This window comes from Seriola aureovittata, chromosome 23 (genome assembly GCF_021018895.1).
Source record: "Seriola aureovittata isolate HTS-2021-v1 ecotype China chromosome 23, ASM2101889v1, whole genome shotgun sequence".
Lineage (NCBI taxonomy): Eukaryota > Metazoa > Chordata > Actinopteri > Carangiformes > Carangidae > Seriola > Seriola aureovittata.
Window position 1 is genome coordinate 9,087,319 of NC_079386.1, and position 15,957 is coordinate 9,103,275.

Consider the following 15,957-nt stretch of genomic DNA (forward strand, 5'->3'; position numbering starts at 1 on the left):
ACAATTTTTCCAAAAGCAAAGTCATGGCTAAAAATAGCACATACAATTATGCTACCTTATTATCTGACAAGCAGTCGTGTCTCTAAAGACATTGAAATAACTTTAAGCAGCTCAATGCTAGGAGTGAACGCATATAAGTTAGCTAACTAGCATCAGCACCGTGGCAAAGTTTCATGGTCAATAATTATTCTGAAACTTTCTGCTCAGTGTGTTTTCAATCTTTTGAAATTTGTTGAATTTTATATATATATATATATTAATCTTACCTCAGCACATACTGTAAAACACACTGCAAACAAGATAAATCAAGAAAAGAACAAAAAAAGGGCTGAGGCATTATTAAAATGTTCTATCTGCAATTTATAATGTGGCTTTGTCTTATGGTGAGAATAGCGGTGAGACTACAATCCTGTTTCCTGTAAAAACACCAGCTCATTATCCTGCTTATGTGTCTCCAGCTTGAATCCAATCCTGCAATCACTGTTCTGTGCTTACCCCAAAGGATAACCCTTTAGCATCGCCTGTGGTCAGTAAAGGCCCTGAGCAAACACAAACCCTACAGTTATTTTCCTTTTTGACCTGCAGGAATGTCAGAGCACATGTCAGAGAAGAAGAAAAAAAAACTAAACAGCCTGGCTCAAATTTCCCATCTGGCTTCAGGCCTTAATCCGTAACAAGGGACAGTTGAGGACATATCCTCTCCTGTATTTACAAACCTGGATCCTCCGTATGGCAGGCCACAAAGGACTAATTAACGCAAGTTTCTATTTTGGTGTCGGTCAAGAAAGCACGAGCACTATTGTACCGGGACATGCTGAGCAGCTTTCTGTGTACATAGAGCTCTGCAGGGTAAATATGGTGCAGCCTCTGTAGATCTATGCTTTGCTGCCCCTAACTGTGGTTCTGTTCAAGGTAATTAAAAAGAAGAGACAATTCACTACATCAGACCTCTTTTAGAGACTCCAAGCCCATAGTTTGTTGTATGTATGAAACTGTGTGCACTTTATATGGAGTTAAATGCTTTATTCTGAACTATAATGAGGACACACCGCACTACATGGCAAAATATGACTAATACTCTACCAGGGCTGAACATGACTGTAAAGCATTAAAGCTAATTCCTTCTTTTATTTGATCAAATGCAAAATAATGCAAAAATGCGGCACATAAATTAACCAGTTAAAACGTTTCCAGCCCTTTCTGAAAATGACCGTTGTAGGATGACACGCCTTTCCTACCACTCCATAAGCCACATATTTGGTAACTGGCAGGAAGAATAGTTAACCCCTGCAAAATCCACACCAGTTGATGCACTCGTAGACGAAGCAGTAACATATTTTGACCCCATCGTTCACAGAGGTAAAACGGTGACACCCTTAACCTGGACTTTAAAATCAGGTAAAGTTTGAGTTTTTCTGTCAGCTGGCAAAGTTTAGCAATGGATATACAAGGTCAATATAACAGAGAAAAGGAAACAAAAGACTTGAGTTAAATTTAGGGTCAGATGGAGTCTAAATAAAATAGATAATGGTTTTAAGTTTCTTATTTTTTTCTGTTGTTTTTTACTCCAGATCGTGGTTGATGCAAAAAAAATACATTTGTAATAGTTTTAAAAATGATAGTTTGGTTTGGTACTGCATATGTGTTTGGATTAGATACCTACATAGCCCACAAACAAATTAACTGCTTTCACTTTGCTCTTTCAAAACACTGCTAATCAAACCAGTGACAATGACGTAATTTGCTGGCAGGCTGGGCTGTGATGTAGATGTAGAGACTGCATCTGAGCAGGCTATGAACACAGGCTGTCTCTGCTTAGACACCCACGAAACATGCCACTCTGTTGCTAACATCCAGCCTGTACTGTATGTGGCAGTGCCAGACCGGCAGATGGGTTGGCCACCCAACGACCTCTGACATTCAACCTTCATAGAAGCAAGGCCGTGGATTCTATCCAGTGGTCCTCATCACTCTCAAATGTTCTGCCAGAATGGATGCAGGATGCTTGAGCCAACTTGGGCCAGATGCTGTCTCAGAGGAGACCATATGACTTCAGCTGATATCCCAAAAGATTTCCTTCGTTATACAAGACATTTTAGGCTTAATACTGCAAACAGTTCTGGGCCGTAAAAACAGCCGCATCATTCCTGTGGATGCAGAGAGGAGTAAACACACTTATCACAAAGAACCTTGTCATATCTTGTTTTTCATTTGCAAAATTGCAACTAGACCTGTGTTTTTCAAGCTGAGTGTATAAAAAAAAGGGCTGCTTTGACATAAACAGCACATTTCTGTACTTGCAAAATGTGTTCATAGCACAAATTATCTAGTCAACATGAGATAACAGGATGATGAAGAATCAAGTAGATATCCTGATTATTTCTCAACCAAGTTTTGTTACGGCCGCACACTTAATCAGCGGAGCCTATTGTGTCAGTCGTTTGACTGCCTTTGTTCATTTAATGACCAAACTCCGAAGACACAATGGAAAATTATATTTTTGAAGAGCAGGCTAATTAACGCTGCTTATTAGGGAGACGTCAACACGGGAATAACAATCGAGAAGGGAAGGCTAGAGGGTTTTGGGTGGGATGCATGCTGTGACATATCAGAGGTTTTATACATGAGTTGAAACTTAGAGCATAAATAGGGGTGTCAAAACTGAAAGCAAGAGAAAGAGTACATTTAAAAAGCACTGGAGGTGATTATTACACAATATTAAGTCCTTGTTGAAAAACAATAACTTCAAAATGAGAACAAATGTAGTCAGTGTGAGGAAATAGTGCTGGCCTTGGGGCAAGGTGTCACTGGTCCTGAGGACTTATACAATTAAGTTTTTATTATAAGCAGGGGCTATAATTTAAAAACATGAGGGCATTGATGTTCATAATGAATTTAGTCCAGTGTGTTAATGTTACCAATATGTAACAATTTGTGTGTGCCTCTGGTGAGAAGCTTTTAATCAGGAGCATTTCTGCTGCTACAGTGTCCCTCCAAATCTCCACAAGAGGTGAATGAAATTTTTGTAGCTCGTTTGATTTATGTCCAACGGCACGCTGTAATGACGGTCCGTGGAAGACTGAGCCACTTGCTCAAGCAAACAAGACTATGATTGACATTCAGCTTAATGTAGGAATGCAACACATGGAGGATCTGGTAAACACGCTTTCCTTCCAATGTTGGAATCGCATGCCTTACCGAGGTGGTTAGGTTGGGATGGCAATGGAGGTTGTTATTAGTGGGAGAGAGAGGAAAAACAACACCCTCTTGACACAGACATAGTTGCTGCCTTGTGGTTTCTCTCCAAATGGATTAAAAACATTTTTTTTTTCTTTTTTTTTTTTTACCGCACCAACCATGTTTTACTCCTTAAAAATGCAAGCAAGCGTACAAGGCATGAAAATAAATAAATAACAGAGGAGTGAGTATGTAGCTAGGTAGGTAGATATAGTTTAATGAGTTTGGGTTAACCTTAACCCTGAGCATAATAATAAATAAGTAAATAAATGACTGCAGAACTTTGAAAACACATGAAACGGATCAAACAGGAAGCACAAGATCTTAAATTGGGTGCCCACTGCCCCTCGGCACTTGCGCACACGCTCAAACACACACACACACACACTTTGTCCTGTGAAGTGAAATTCTGATGCTTGGCTACAGAACCGCTCATAGAACAGGAAGGCAGGGAAAGAGAGAGACAGGACACCTTAATGTGCCTCCACCATATGCTGTTACCTACTGATGGATGCCGCTCTCCCCAGGCACCGGAGCAACTTATCACGTTTGCGGGTGACACTGCCGCAGCTGATAAAGTTAAAGATAAGCCATCTGTCCTTAACAGCAGCCCAGCTTCACTTGCACAGATAGGGGCGTCCAAGTGTACACAAATCTGTGCGATGTGTCTGCCTAAATTACTGTTGCACAACGTCTTTAAAGCATCTATTCGAGTATGGATAGTTGCATGTGCGATTATCTGCCATGATAAGCAATTATTATGAATATATTGAACAGTGCCTATCAAAAATTAGAGGCGAGGAGTGACACAGTCTGCTAACATAATGCACTGTAAGCTGATTTCTGAGAGGTGGCTGTTAAAGTGAACACTTGGTGAATCTGTCACTCAAGTCTAATTACTGTAGAACGTATGCAGAGTCACGCTAACAAGCTATCAGTCACATTTCTTATTAACAATTTACCCAGCAGTAGTTGGTCTTTAGAAAGGGGGGGGGGGGGTCAACAATACAGCAACTTTAAGCTCCCCCAAGAGCTTTTGATAATGCCAGGAGCTTTTTGACACATCCTTTAGAAAGTCACCATTAGTGAAATGGCCCGTTACCCAGAGGGCAAAGCTAAAAGAAAGAAAGCGTTAACATTAAGACCCACCACAGGAACGAGCTATGGTTGTTCTCTAATGATCTGGGGTTATGACTTTCTTGCTAACTCTCCATACAAGCATTTCTATGAGGTCTGTGAACTCGAGATCATTGCTGAAACATGGATTCTGTTACACACACCTTTGACTTATACATCCTCTATTTAGAGAAGACAGCCCATATAAACAAAACGAAATCATAGACAATTCACATAATTATTTAAAAAAAAATCTGTTTGTAATTAAGCATTTGTTCTTTAGATTTTGGACAGTATGCAACACAGCATTTTCCCAGAAACCCAGATGGAGACTTGAAAGTGGTGTATTATCTGTGAATAGCATTGTTCTTATCCTCTGAGAGATGAATAAACCAAAAACCATTTCAGAGGAACCCACTCCTGAGAATTACAAAGCTACCAGTGCTTTGGATACTGTCCGGGCTGGCCTTTTATAATTTTTACCAAGCACAGATCTACTTTTAGACTTCAATGGCGTAATGGTATTTGCTTAACTGAGCAGCCAGCAATCACTCTCTTCTCTGCCAGTGTCATATCACTGATCAAGTGTGGCTCAGTTCCTGTCTGAGAGGAGGGCTGCCAGACATAATGCAATAATAACTGGTGCACAGCTTGTCTAAGAGAAGCAAGGTCCTATTTCACTGCTGACGATACTGGAGTGAACTCTTTGTGCTCTTTCACTCGTTCTCCCTCTCTTTACCAGCTCCGAAACCCTTGAGCTTCTGAGAGCATAATGAGCCATTTGTAATAACTGGCCTATGGAAGAATGTATTAAAAGAAAGAAAAAAAAAAAAAAAAAAGTAAAAGTAGTGGACATTTCTACTCCAAGTCAAAAGACCAGGCTTCAAGGATTATCTGAGGCAGAAACATGCTTTTGAGTTATTATTCTGTGAAAGGGATAGAAACAACTGCCTGTACAAAAAATTAAAGGAGACATAAGAGGAACTTTGCAGAGGGAGATATCTGAAAATTCCCACACAAGTATAAAACAGAAATTCAGATCTATATCTCCTTCCTCACATCAGCAGAACAGCAGAATCCAGCTGCAAATTGAGTTACTGTTAATTAATAGCTACTGAATGCCTGGAAATGGCAATAAAATTAGAATTAAATGAAAAACGCTCCGCCACAGCACTTAGTGACTGCATCTGCAATGTCCACGACTATTATATGATAAACATCTTTAAAGGTTCCATTATCTGACATTATTTAAAGCGCTCACTATAACAGGTGGCTTTAATGTAATGTGGATTGCTGACCTTGAAAGAAGGTAAATGCATCAACTAAATGTGTGATATGTTAAAAATCTAACAGCTTTTAGTCTCGACAAATAGCTCTCCTCTTATCCGACATAGTGGACGTGAACCTGCACTGCTCCCCCACAGATGCCTAGTGTGATGTATGACAGATTTCTCCCTCTCCAGCTAGGCTCACAGTAAATGTCCATCTGGCAGCTTCCCATGGGTACTTATTATTCTCAGCTAGCCAGGGGTTTTCTGTTTCCGAGCAGTCAGCCAGCGCCTGCCTCAAAGAGTTGAGAGCCAGACCAGAACTGCTTGCAGATGCTCTGCCGGATAGCCAAACTGCGCTAGTGTAGTGGCATGGCACTGGGTTTTCAATTACCCAATGAGATGGCGGTCTCCCAAAACTGTCCGAGCAGGAAAAGTCAGGTACATTGAGGACACCTACAGTATGTATCTGAGACAAACCACCAGCCAAGTGAGGGAAACATCAAGGTATGCTGTTTTCTCATTTGTCCAATACACTTGCTCCACCTTGGAGATGAGAAGATTGATTTTCCCCTTATGAACAGATGCTCAGAGCCATGGGTAGCGTTGAAAGGTCCTGCTGTCCTGGTCTGAAGCCCTGCTATGGTGGATTCAATCATGCAGTTGACCTCTATCACACTCCTGCAGCCTGCTGAGCATCTCTAGAAACAGTCTGACAAAACACAGGATACTACACTCGTCTCGGCATTCGACAGCTAGGGTCGTTTTCACACTGGGTTCGTCGGCTTCCACCAGTTCAGTGGTTCCCAATTTCACTAAACCTGCTGGAAAACTGTCACCCCTGTTTACTGCTGATAGGATCTGCGGTTTGCTTCCATCATCCTTCTACAACAAAATGTGGCAATTGTGAGGAAAAGGGATTAGTGCCATTTTTGACATGTGCGGGAAATAAGGAACACTGCGCGTCCTGGAGGGGAGCCACATGAGTACAACTGAAGGCATTTCCTCTTTCACATTTTATTGCTAACAATTAACCAGAGCCGCTTATGCTATCATACACCAATATGTCTTCCTGTAGAAGACAAATTCGGCGGCGATCATATTACCAAATCGTTGGGTGAACTGCCTCTGACTTTTCGACTTTACTGCCAGTGTGAAAGTGCTATATGACTCTTGATCCTGCATAAGACGAGGCATGTTGGACTATAGCATAATGTTCCATCTTATTGCTTAATACGTGGTCATATGAATATAAAGTGAAAAGAATTATTAGAAGGTCCCTGAGAGGTGTTTGTTGAGAACAACATGTCCAAGGCTATGTCAGTGTCAGTGACCACAGTACCAGGGGTTTAACGTTGATGTGGATTTGGGAACAGCGGAAGGGTTCATAGCTTAACATATGAGATATTTCCACACGCTCTCCACAGTGTGGAACAGACACCATCCGTGCTATGCTTGTTTAAGTCAACACTGCCGGCATATTCTTTGAACAATCTGGGCCATTTGATTCTCATTTGAATAAAATTCAAATTGAAGGCACAGAGCACACAATCCGCTCACCAGAAAAAGCTACCATTGTGTATTCTCATGCACACATGTGGGAAAATGGGATGGGTGAAGATTGCAGAGCATTGCATACCTTACTGAGCACTGAGCAAACAGCAGCATCTTGGTGCCGCTTCGACCCCTCCCCCATCTAACTCTCGTCCATATTTATGCATTCACATCAGTCCCAAAGACGCATGACAACTCAAACACTCTTGAGAACAGTGCTATGTAAGATGAAATGAGTCTTACCTAGTGTGGAATAGTTGGTCACATCTGTAAGCAGGCCGTTGGGGGAAAGAGGAAGCAGGGGGAAGGGGGGGGTGAGAGAGAGAGAGAGAGAGAGAAAAGAAACGTCAGCAAATTACAATGTACACCAAGCTAAACTTCAGTGCAGGCTGAGGCTGTCACTGGCTCCCCTGAAAAATGATGGTGTCGCTGCATTGTACAGACCGGGGGTTAAGAATAGTCGCTGTCAAGAGGGGGACATCATTTATTAATCGGGGGACATGAAACGTCTGAGATAGTCCCCCCTGGGGATCCGGAGTTTGCACAACTTGCATTAATATTTGTCGGTGTTTTGAGATTTTGAGGGTGGATGCAGAGAGACTGTAAGCAGAAACCTAATCTATTACTGACAAGCCTCTTTTTTGCATTGGTGTAACATAACCACCGAACAAACAAATGTACTCGCACAAAACATACTGTAAACCAAGGTGTCCCCTTTTCTCCTTATGTCTCTGAGGTAATATAGTAGCCCTCGGATACCTCTCTCCCTGTGTGCTTTCCACCTTTGCTACATTTCCCCAAGCTTGTTAGTTTGACAGCCGATGTCCAAGGTTCCAACAGCACAATAAAATGGCAGTCCCGCGCTCCCCACAAAAGACCTTAGGGTGGCCCGGGCACAAACAGTGAACCACTGTGCTAAAAACCCCCCCCCCAACATTTAGCCACATCGTCACCGTGTCACCACTACCTGACATTCATATCTACAAAGATTTATAGAAAGGGATATTATAAGACCTCCGCTCTCCTCCACTTTCCTGTTCCACCTCTTTGGCAGCCTAAGAAATATCTACTGGATACAGTATGTTTTTTATTTTTGTTTTTTTTTTTACATTGAAAGTGGTCCCTCTACGAATGTACTCTTCTCAACTACAGTTTTGCTTTCTTGTAAATGTGCAATAAAACAAGGAAATGGATTGAACTGACAATAACTGGGTGTAGTGTGAGGGAAATAGTAGACTCAGGACTAATTCTGAGTTGCCATTGCTTACAGTGCAGTCTGGTTGTGTTGCTAAGCAGAATTTGCCAGTAATATGATTTATCACCGATGATGTCTATCCCCCCTGCATTCATTTACATTTTTGGGTGTGTATGTTACACATCCTCAAGGGGATCAACGATTGGGGGGAATGTGATTACAATATCTGTTTTGCACGTGAGAACAAATCTATTTTCGGGGAGAAGACTGGGGTTCAATCTCTTCGACGCTCATTGCCATTCCGTCTGACACACATTCACACTCGCTGCTAGTGTTGTTGCTAAACAGAGAGCTCAGCGGAGGACCTTGAAGCTTCATGCCGGGAAAATTGGACCCAGGGGAGGGGGTGGCAGGGACTGATGTCAGACTTCAAGAGCCACTAGAAGCACCTGGGTTTTCAATGACATTAGCATCAGTGTTGTTTGGTAGCGAGAGACTGAGGGACCATGACACCTGAAGGGGTGGCATTGAAAGACAACAATGAAAACAGAAAGGAGCCGAATGGGATGTGGCAAAAATTTTAATTTCACATTCTGGCATTGAGTGCAAATACTCCTGGGATGTAAAATTAAGACCAAGGATTACATAATAAACAATGATATCAAAATTCCACTCTGTCAAAAAGGACTCTTGAAATTTTCTACTGCTGAAACCATTCATGCCAAAAAAAAAAAAAAAGAAAGGTGAATAACCACTCTCAACCATTCCATATTTCTCTTCATCTAATCACATTTTGTGTTTTTAATAGAGGGATTTTTTTTACAGTGCAGTGAAGATTATTGATTTTTCCTGAGTCCTACGGTGTAAATTTGGAAGCCTGGCCAATCAAAACCAGTGGAGGTAGCGTGGGCCTAAGTGGATTAGACTAGCAGGGATGGTGGAGGGGGGACTCTGGAGGGAGAAACCAAAGCTCTGGTGGCTTCAATAAACCCACTCTGTGAACCAGGAAAAAGATGGAAGACGGAGACACTTTTTTCACCCTCTCTCACCCTCCTGTTTTAAGCAGATAAGCTGCTTCCAGGGTCTTAGTTATGCTGTGTAGAACCCACAACACGAAATGGAAACTTTTGACAAGGCAAAGAAAAGCTGAGATGTCTGCTCCACATGTTGTCTTTTTCTCTATTGACGTGAGGGATTTGGGGATGTTTGGAGTGGTCAGTGTTGGGGAGCATTACAAAAAGCCTCTGTGATGTGATATAGTGAGCATGTCACTAATCACACATGGGTTTTAGTGAAGACATGGACTCATTTTTGTAAAAGTCTTGCATTGCAAGCATTGCACTAAGGCAGAAATGGCTATGCCGGGATGAGTAACTGGCAGCCACACTATGAAGCCTTTGAGTTTGCCTAAAAGATTTAGGAGGTCTCTTTCTTGTATGTGTTGTAAGTGACAATTATGTTAGGCAATTTATTAGGCAATTGATTAATTTTAACTTTATTAGGCAATTTATGATGCTATATCTCCGTATAACAACTCTGACTGGGGGCACAGCACAGTGGAAAGTTCTAGTAGTTCATAAGACTTTGAAACTATACAATGAATTGCACAAACCACATTTACAACATCAAAAAGAGCTCCAGAAACACTGTACTTAAAATAAACAACCACAACAACACATTACACAATGACAGTAGAGACTGTGGTAGTCTGAATTAGCTAGGGATTTTGGCAACCTATTCTTTCAAAGATAGTGTCAACATTTGAAACTGTCATGCAACTGTCTCCAGCTCATCTTGATAAAAGTTTCAACACAGTTGGTGTACACAATGTCTTTTCGCCTTAAAGATGCTAAAGTGCTAAGAAAACATGGCAACAGAGATGACACTTTGTCCAGAAATTTGGATTAAACTTAAAGAGACATCATCTGCCCTTGGTGGGATATTTGGGGTGCTCCATATTCAGTCCTCTGAGACTTTGCAGCTCTCGGACAAGGGCACTGGATTCCTCGAGGGAGATTCTTTTTGACACAGCTGGCCTCATTTGTCACATAACAGTCGTTGCACCACAACGGGTGCAGCACTGCATTTTAAGGGAATCAGAGGACCTGATTTTGTTTGGTCACTGACAACCAACCACAACCACGCCTACTTCTAAATGAAGCCCCTTTGCTCTGCTGCCGCAGTCTTTTCCTTAAACATGTCATCCCTATGATAACCAGCGATATGAAATCCTTTTAAACTGGCACAGTACAATGTCAGGGCCTGTGTCTGATAATGACGCTCATAATTTGCAGGTTTTCTATGCAGTGATCGCAAATCATTCATTATCACTCTAATAATTGCTTTAAAAAGTGAATTTGATCGGGTTGTTAATCATTACTAGTGGCTCAATTATTCTTCTCCAGCCACTGGAAATTCCCTTCAAACCCTTCTTGCCCATAATCTGTTTTAGACTACTCTTCCCCTACCCACCAATTTGCAACTCCTCAGAGATATAGAACTGAGGGTGATCAGTGTGCCAGCACATTCAGCTCTGAGGTCAGTTAAGGGAAAAGAGAGAAGTCTATTATTTTGGATTTTCTAAGTATCTCAAGTATCTCTTATCTTTACTTACAGTTTGAATATATCTATCCCTCATTAACAACAAGTACCATTTTGTTAGACCTTCTTCTCTGTTTTAATGGGGGTAATTCTAAGCATGCATATTTCAATGTGCTATTAAACAAGTGTTTTATAAGGGCACTCACAGCCCATATACTATATACTGGTATTGATGGTATTGGTTTGGTAAATTACAGAGTAAGCTGGGATGGCACAAGCTGAGAAAAATCACATGTATACTACACACGCTCTCAACAGAGCCATTACTTGTGCCATCTATCCTCTTTCCTCTTGATTATACATTGCAGATTCATTTCAGCCATTTCTTTGGGGGGATTTCCGGCTCTCTTTTCTCGGTGGCACATGGAAATGTGTGCATGCACGCACACACAGAAACAGAGAGGGAAAGCAAAAGAGAGAGAGAGTCCTGTCTCTAAAACGGCTGCAGGACTGAGTGGCCACTAATTGGAAATCAAAAGCAATGAAGCTGGAAGGCAGCCGAGAAGGAACCTCCAGCGCCTGTTGTCGGTCAATTTAGACCATGACAAAAAAGACCCTGTTCCTTGTGTCACCATTTAACCTATTCACCAGTGTGGAATGGGAGCAGCTGTTTTTTTTTACAGTACCACATAATGGGACAAAATGGCTCTGGCTGGCCAGGCTCCAGCTTGCTGCAAAAAGGCCTCAATGCAGAGAGAAAAGGGAGGAAGTGTGAAACAGACATTGCAAAAGAGAGAACAGTGCTGTCATGTTATCAGCGATACTGAGAGAGTTTGCACCCTTCCATCTGAGCTGATATAAACATTACTTCTTTTTTTCTGTTACAACAAAGAATTAGAGAGGCACTGACAGAAGCTACAGATGGCCTCGGCTCACACAGACTGCAGAAGTATCTAGAAGTTTACACAAGTCAGACAAGAGACCAGATCGGCTCCAAAACTAAGGCTGTTCTTTGAGGGAAAAAAAAAAAAAAAAAATTGCTCACTTGTTTTTAATCTCTCTTCAAGTTGAGGTGTGAATAAGTACTTTGTGAGTGACAGCATGATGAGCGCCGTTACACAAACTCCAAACTTCATCAGGCGGTTGTCAGACTCAGCGCTGTCCGGTTTAAAGGCCGCTCAGGCATGACAGTGAGGGAACGAGGTATGCTTATGTTAGCACTGCAGCAGATGTTCTGTTCTTGTTGCAGCTGTCTCTTGTTTCAAAACAGGAGTGCTGTGTTTCTGTATATCTCAATCCCCAGATCCTCAATACTCCCTTTTCTTTTTTCCCCCTCAGGTCAGACTAGAGTCAAATTGAATGATGGCAGATAGGCTAATTACTAAATGACTTGACATATGAAATAATTTAGTATTGTAAACCCTTTTTTTCCCCCCTAACTGACTGGAAGCTCGTCTTTATCATATAGAGTTTAAACATATCAGCATGTTATTGAAATGATACAGAGATAATATTTTCACACCCTGATACCATCTGCTATAATGTAAGAGTGCGGATAGAAAAATATATATATATATATTAAATAAAAGAACAGAGCGAAATCAAATGCAGCCATGGTCTGATGTATCTTCCCGGGGGCCTTGCCCACCCTCTTGTGTTCGGGGAAAAAAAGCACTGAGGGGATTTAAAGGACTTTTTCAAATGCAGCTTCTTTTTTTTAAAATTCTGCCAGGCAGACCTTGATGAGTGATCAGAAGTTGGGGAGATCAGAGACCCGTGGGCTCTGTGCTGAGTTCTGACCCTGAGTTCAGCTACATAGAGGTGGGATAAAGACTCTCTTGCCTGAGGAGAAGTAGACGGAAGGACAGAATAGAAAGAAATAAATAAAAAGAGGGAGAGGCAATAGCCTTGATGCCTCTAGCAGCGCAGCACCGGCATGGCCCTTCATATCAGCCACTTGTGAAGACGAGGGACGGGGGGGGGGGGGGGGGGGGGGGGGCGGAGACCCTACAGGCAGTCGTATGTTGGCTGGCGCGATCAAGCCCGGCTAAAAGAGGCCTGGATTGGAGTGGTACCTGCAGGCTGCGTTGTGAGTGGTGTGAGAGGCAAAAACAGAGCTTTAATGATGTTTGACACTTCACTCTCTACTCACAAATCAGGTTCCTAAACACTGGCCTCTCGCAACAGTGAAACCATTAACACAGGTCACGAGGACAAGCTTTACAATTGACTGCGTTTCCAGCTGAAAATTCGTCAGGTCTAAGATCACAGTCATTTATGATCTCATTGCTCCGTAAACACTCACGCTGACTGTCTAAAAAGCTCATACAAAGGAGTCTTTTAAATCTCTGACTCAAATAGATAATTAGATATAATGAGTAAACAATGTGGCCGCAAGATGCGAGCGTGCTTATTGCTTTTTAATTGTGTTTCCCTCTGTGCGCCGAGCCCCGCTCTAAGAGCTCAGGTACCTGTGTGTGCGTTGGCCCATGCAAGGCCAGGTGCAGTCATTACCACGGGACAGATGGATCAGCAGAAGTTGCACTCGTTTCACTTGCAAGGCAACACGGTGGCTGCCATATGTAGGCTCATCATTAAAATTGACCTTTGACCTTCCACCGGGTGCCAGTCATTCTAATGGAGTTAATTAAGAGTGTCCACCAGTGTGTAGGATGTGGTATTTTCCCTGTGTTTGTGGATGTTATTGGTTTGTGAAGAAAGTAATACTGGTGTTTGTGCGTGTGTACTGTATTTCCGTGTGTGACATGCTTTATGTGTTTACATCCGTTCATGTGTATTAGAAAGCTTGGGTGCCTGTGCCTTTTATATATGTGCGTGACCATGTCATCGTGCGCATGCGTGTGACTCCGGTGTCAGACGTGTTTAAGTTTGGGAGCTCCTTTTAATATTGCCAATGCAGCTCCTTTGAAAATTCATTAAAGTGCTTCGACCCCTCTGCCATCTGTGTGAGCGAGAGGGAGAGAGGCGAGTGAGGGAAGCAGCTGGGGAGAGCGGGAAGATGAAAATTCTGACATGGGCAAAAGCATGCGGGCAAGCCCCTGGACACAGAATGAAGAGCCACTGATATGCCAGCTTTGAACTGCTATTTATTTATTCCTAGACCTTATGTGAAGCTTGGATTCAAATTTAGATTCATAGATAAAGACTGGGCTGGGATCACATCTTGCTGTGGATAAAATTTGAAAGAGGGCAAGTGTTATGTAACCGTGACACTAATAAAAAAATAAAAGAATAAAAAAAAAAAAAAAAAACAATCCCTCAGAGGTCTAATTAAAAATGCTACACACATTGCTAAGTGTCAAGCTAAAAAGTAATTAACTCCACAATTACATACGCTATATTACCAGAGAAGAATGCTGCCTGATTATACTAATAAATCTCCATTGTTGACGTGAATTGCACATATAAATAAACATAGCCGAGCCAGACCATCATCATCATCAAATACCAGAGTTTAATGACTTAACGCACAATTGGAACCTTTATGCCTCCATGTCCAACACTTACCCCTATTTGAGCTCCAATTTAATGACTCATCATCCGCGTGACTCCCCCACAACTACCGACAATAGCTGCAGTAAGGCACTTGATTATCATTGTTGCTGGCACTCTTCTTTGGGCTATCTTCAGCTACTGTCATCTTCATGCCAGTTACCTCTCATAATAAAGCAATATCAGTTGCAGTGTTTATGCCCTGTAATCACTTTCTCCTACACCTGATCTCCTCTTCATAAGCTCAGCGCGCCAACATTATTGCTGTTATAGTCGGAAATATGGAGCTATGTATTATGCATTAACGATGATCTCCCGGAGGGAAGGCACACACACTTTGATGCCAAGACACACACACTCACACTATCATAGACGATAGACGAATGTCTGTAGGTATACTGCAAATGCATGCAAGGATGTGCACACATCTCCTTACTTTGTCTTTTTGTCCCACCGACACACACACACACACACATGTCAACACATACACACTTCAACATATGCCTCAAAGCATTCGGGTCTAATAGAGGCTGCCCGCACTTTGCCTTGTCTCTCCTTCTCTGACACTAATCAACACCTCTCCTGCTATTAAAAATTCCTCTCCATGCCTTCTGATCTGCTAACTATCTCATTTACATGACTGGCGCTCAGCTACCAGGCCTGGTGCTGAAGAAGTGTGACGAGGTAAGGTAGGGCATGGAGGAGGGGCTGATGGGGGGTGAGAAGAAAGAAAGGAGGAGAGGGAAAACAGTTCGGAAAGGGGAAGATGGCTGCTCATGAATACATGTTTGAGTTGTTTCGGGATTTTACATTTTAGCAGTGATCCGAAATCTTTTGGCATAAACCATTGATATTTTCATGTAAATGTGTGATGGGCTAAAAATAACCCAGCTAAAATGAGAGTAAGATTTCAAGTTGGTGGGGAAACATCACGCCTCTACTTCCCTCCACCTTTCTTTTTTCTCCTTGTACGCTTCCCTCCTCTCTTTCTCCTCTTGGCTGACTTTGTGCAGCGCCGTGGGGCTTCCAGTGAGCCTGAGCCTCTTGGCAAGAACTGCAAGCTGAGCTGTGGCATTGAAGAGGCTGCGATGGTGCATCCAGACGATGGGTGTAGTTGGGCAGGAACACAGGGGTGGAGAGAGAGAGAAGTGGTCAGCGAATGAGGGAGAGAGAGAGAGAGAGAGAGAGAGAGGGAGGGAGAAAGATGGGGAAGTTGTGGGAACCATAGTAGGTGGTTTCAATCATTCTGATGCCATCTGTTCCACTCCATTTTTCGCACCGACAGTGGATATTTTCCCCGGTGAGATGAGAGGAGTCTGTGTGCAAGTGTGCGTACGACAATGAGAGAGCACAGAGCATAATGCATTTATCTTTCACTAACATACCGTATACGTCTGAACTGTACAACCGTGGTGTGTGATTGCGTGTGTTAAGGCGGAAACTAATGATTATTTTCAGTATTAATTAATCAATTAATGGTCAAATCCAACTATATTAGTCTGCTGCAACGATAGTGACGATAGATTATGTGCC

At 42.4% G+C, this 15,957-nt stretch overlaps 1 protein-coding gene across 21 annotated transcripts in view; it reads right to left on the minus strand.

Annotated features, from left to right (window-relative positions):
• Positions 1 to 15,957, minus strand: part of LOC130164064 (receptor-type tyrosine-protein phosphatase delta-like) — a 355,849-nt gene that overhangs the window by 245,537 nt on the left and 94,355 nt on the right. For all 21 annotated transcript variants that reach the window (XM_056368470.1, XM_056368468.1, XM_056368467.1 and 18 more), the window contains exon 4: positions 7,419 to 7,442. The gene's annotated coding sequence lies outside the window, so the exon portion shown is untranslated. The remainder of the gene's footprint in view (positions 1 to 7,418; positions 7,443 to 15,957) is intronic.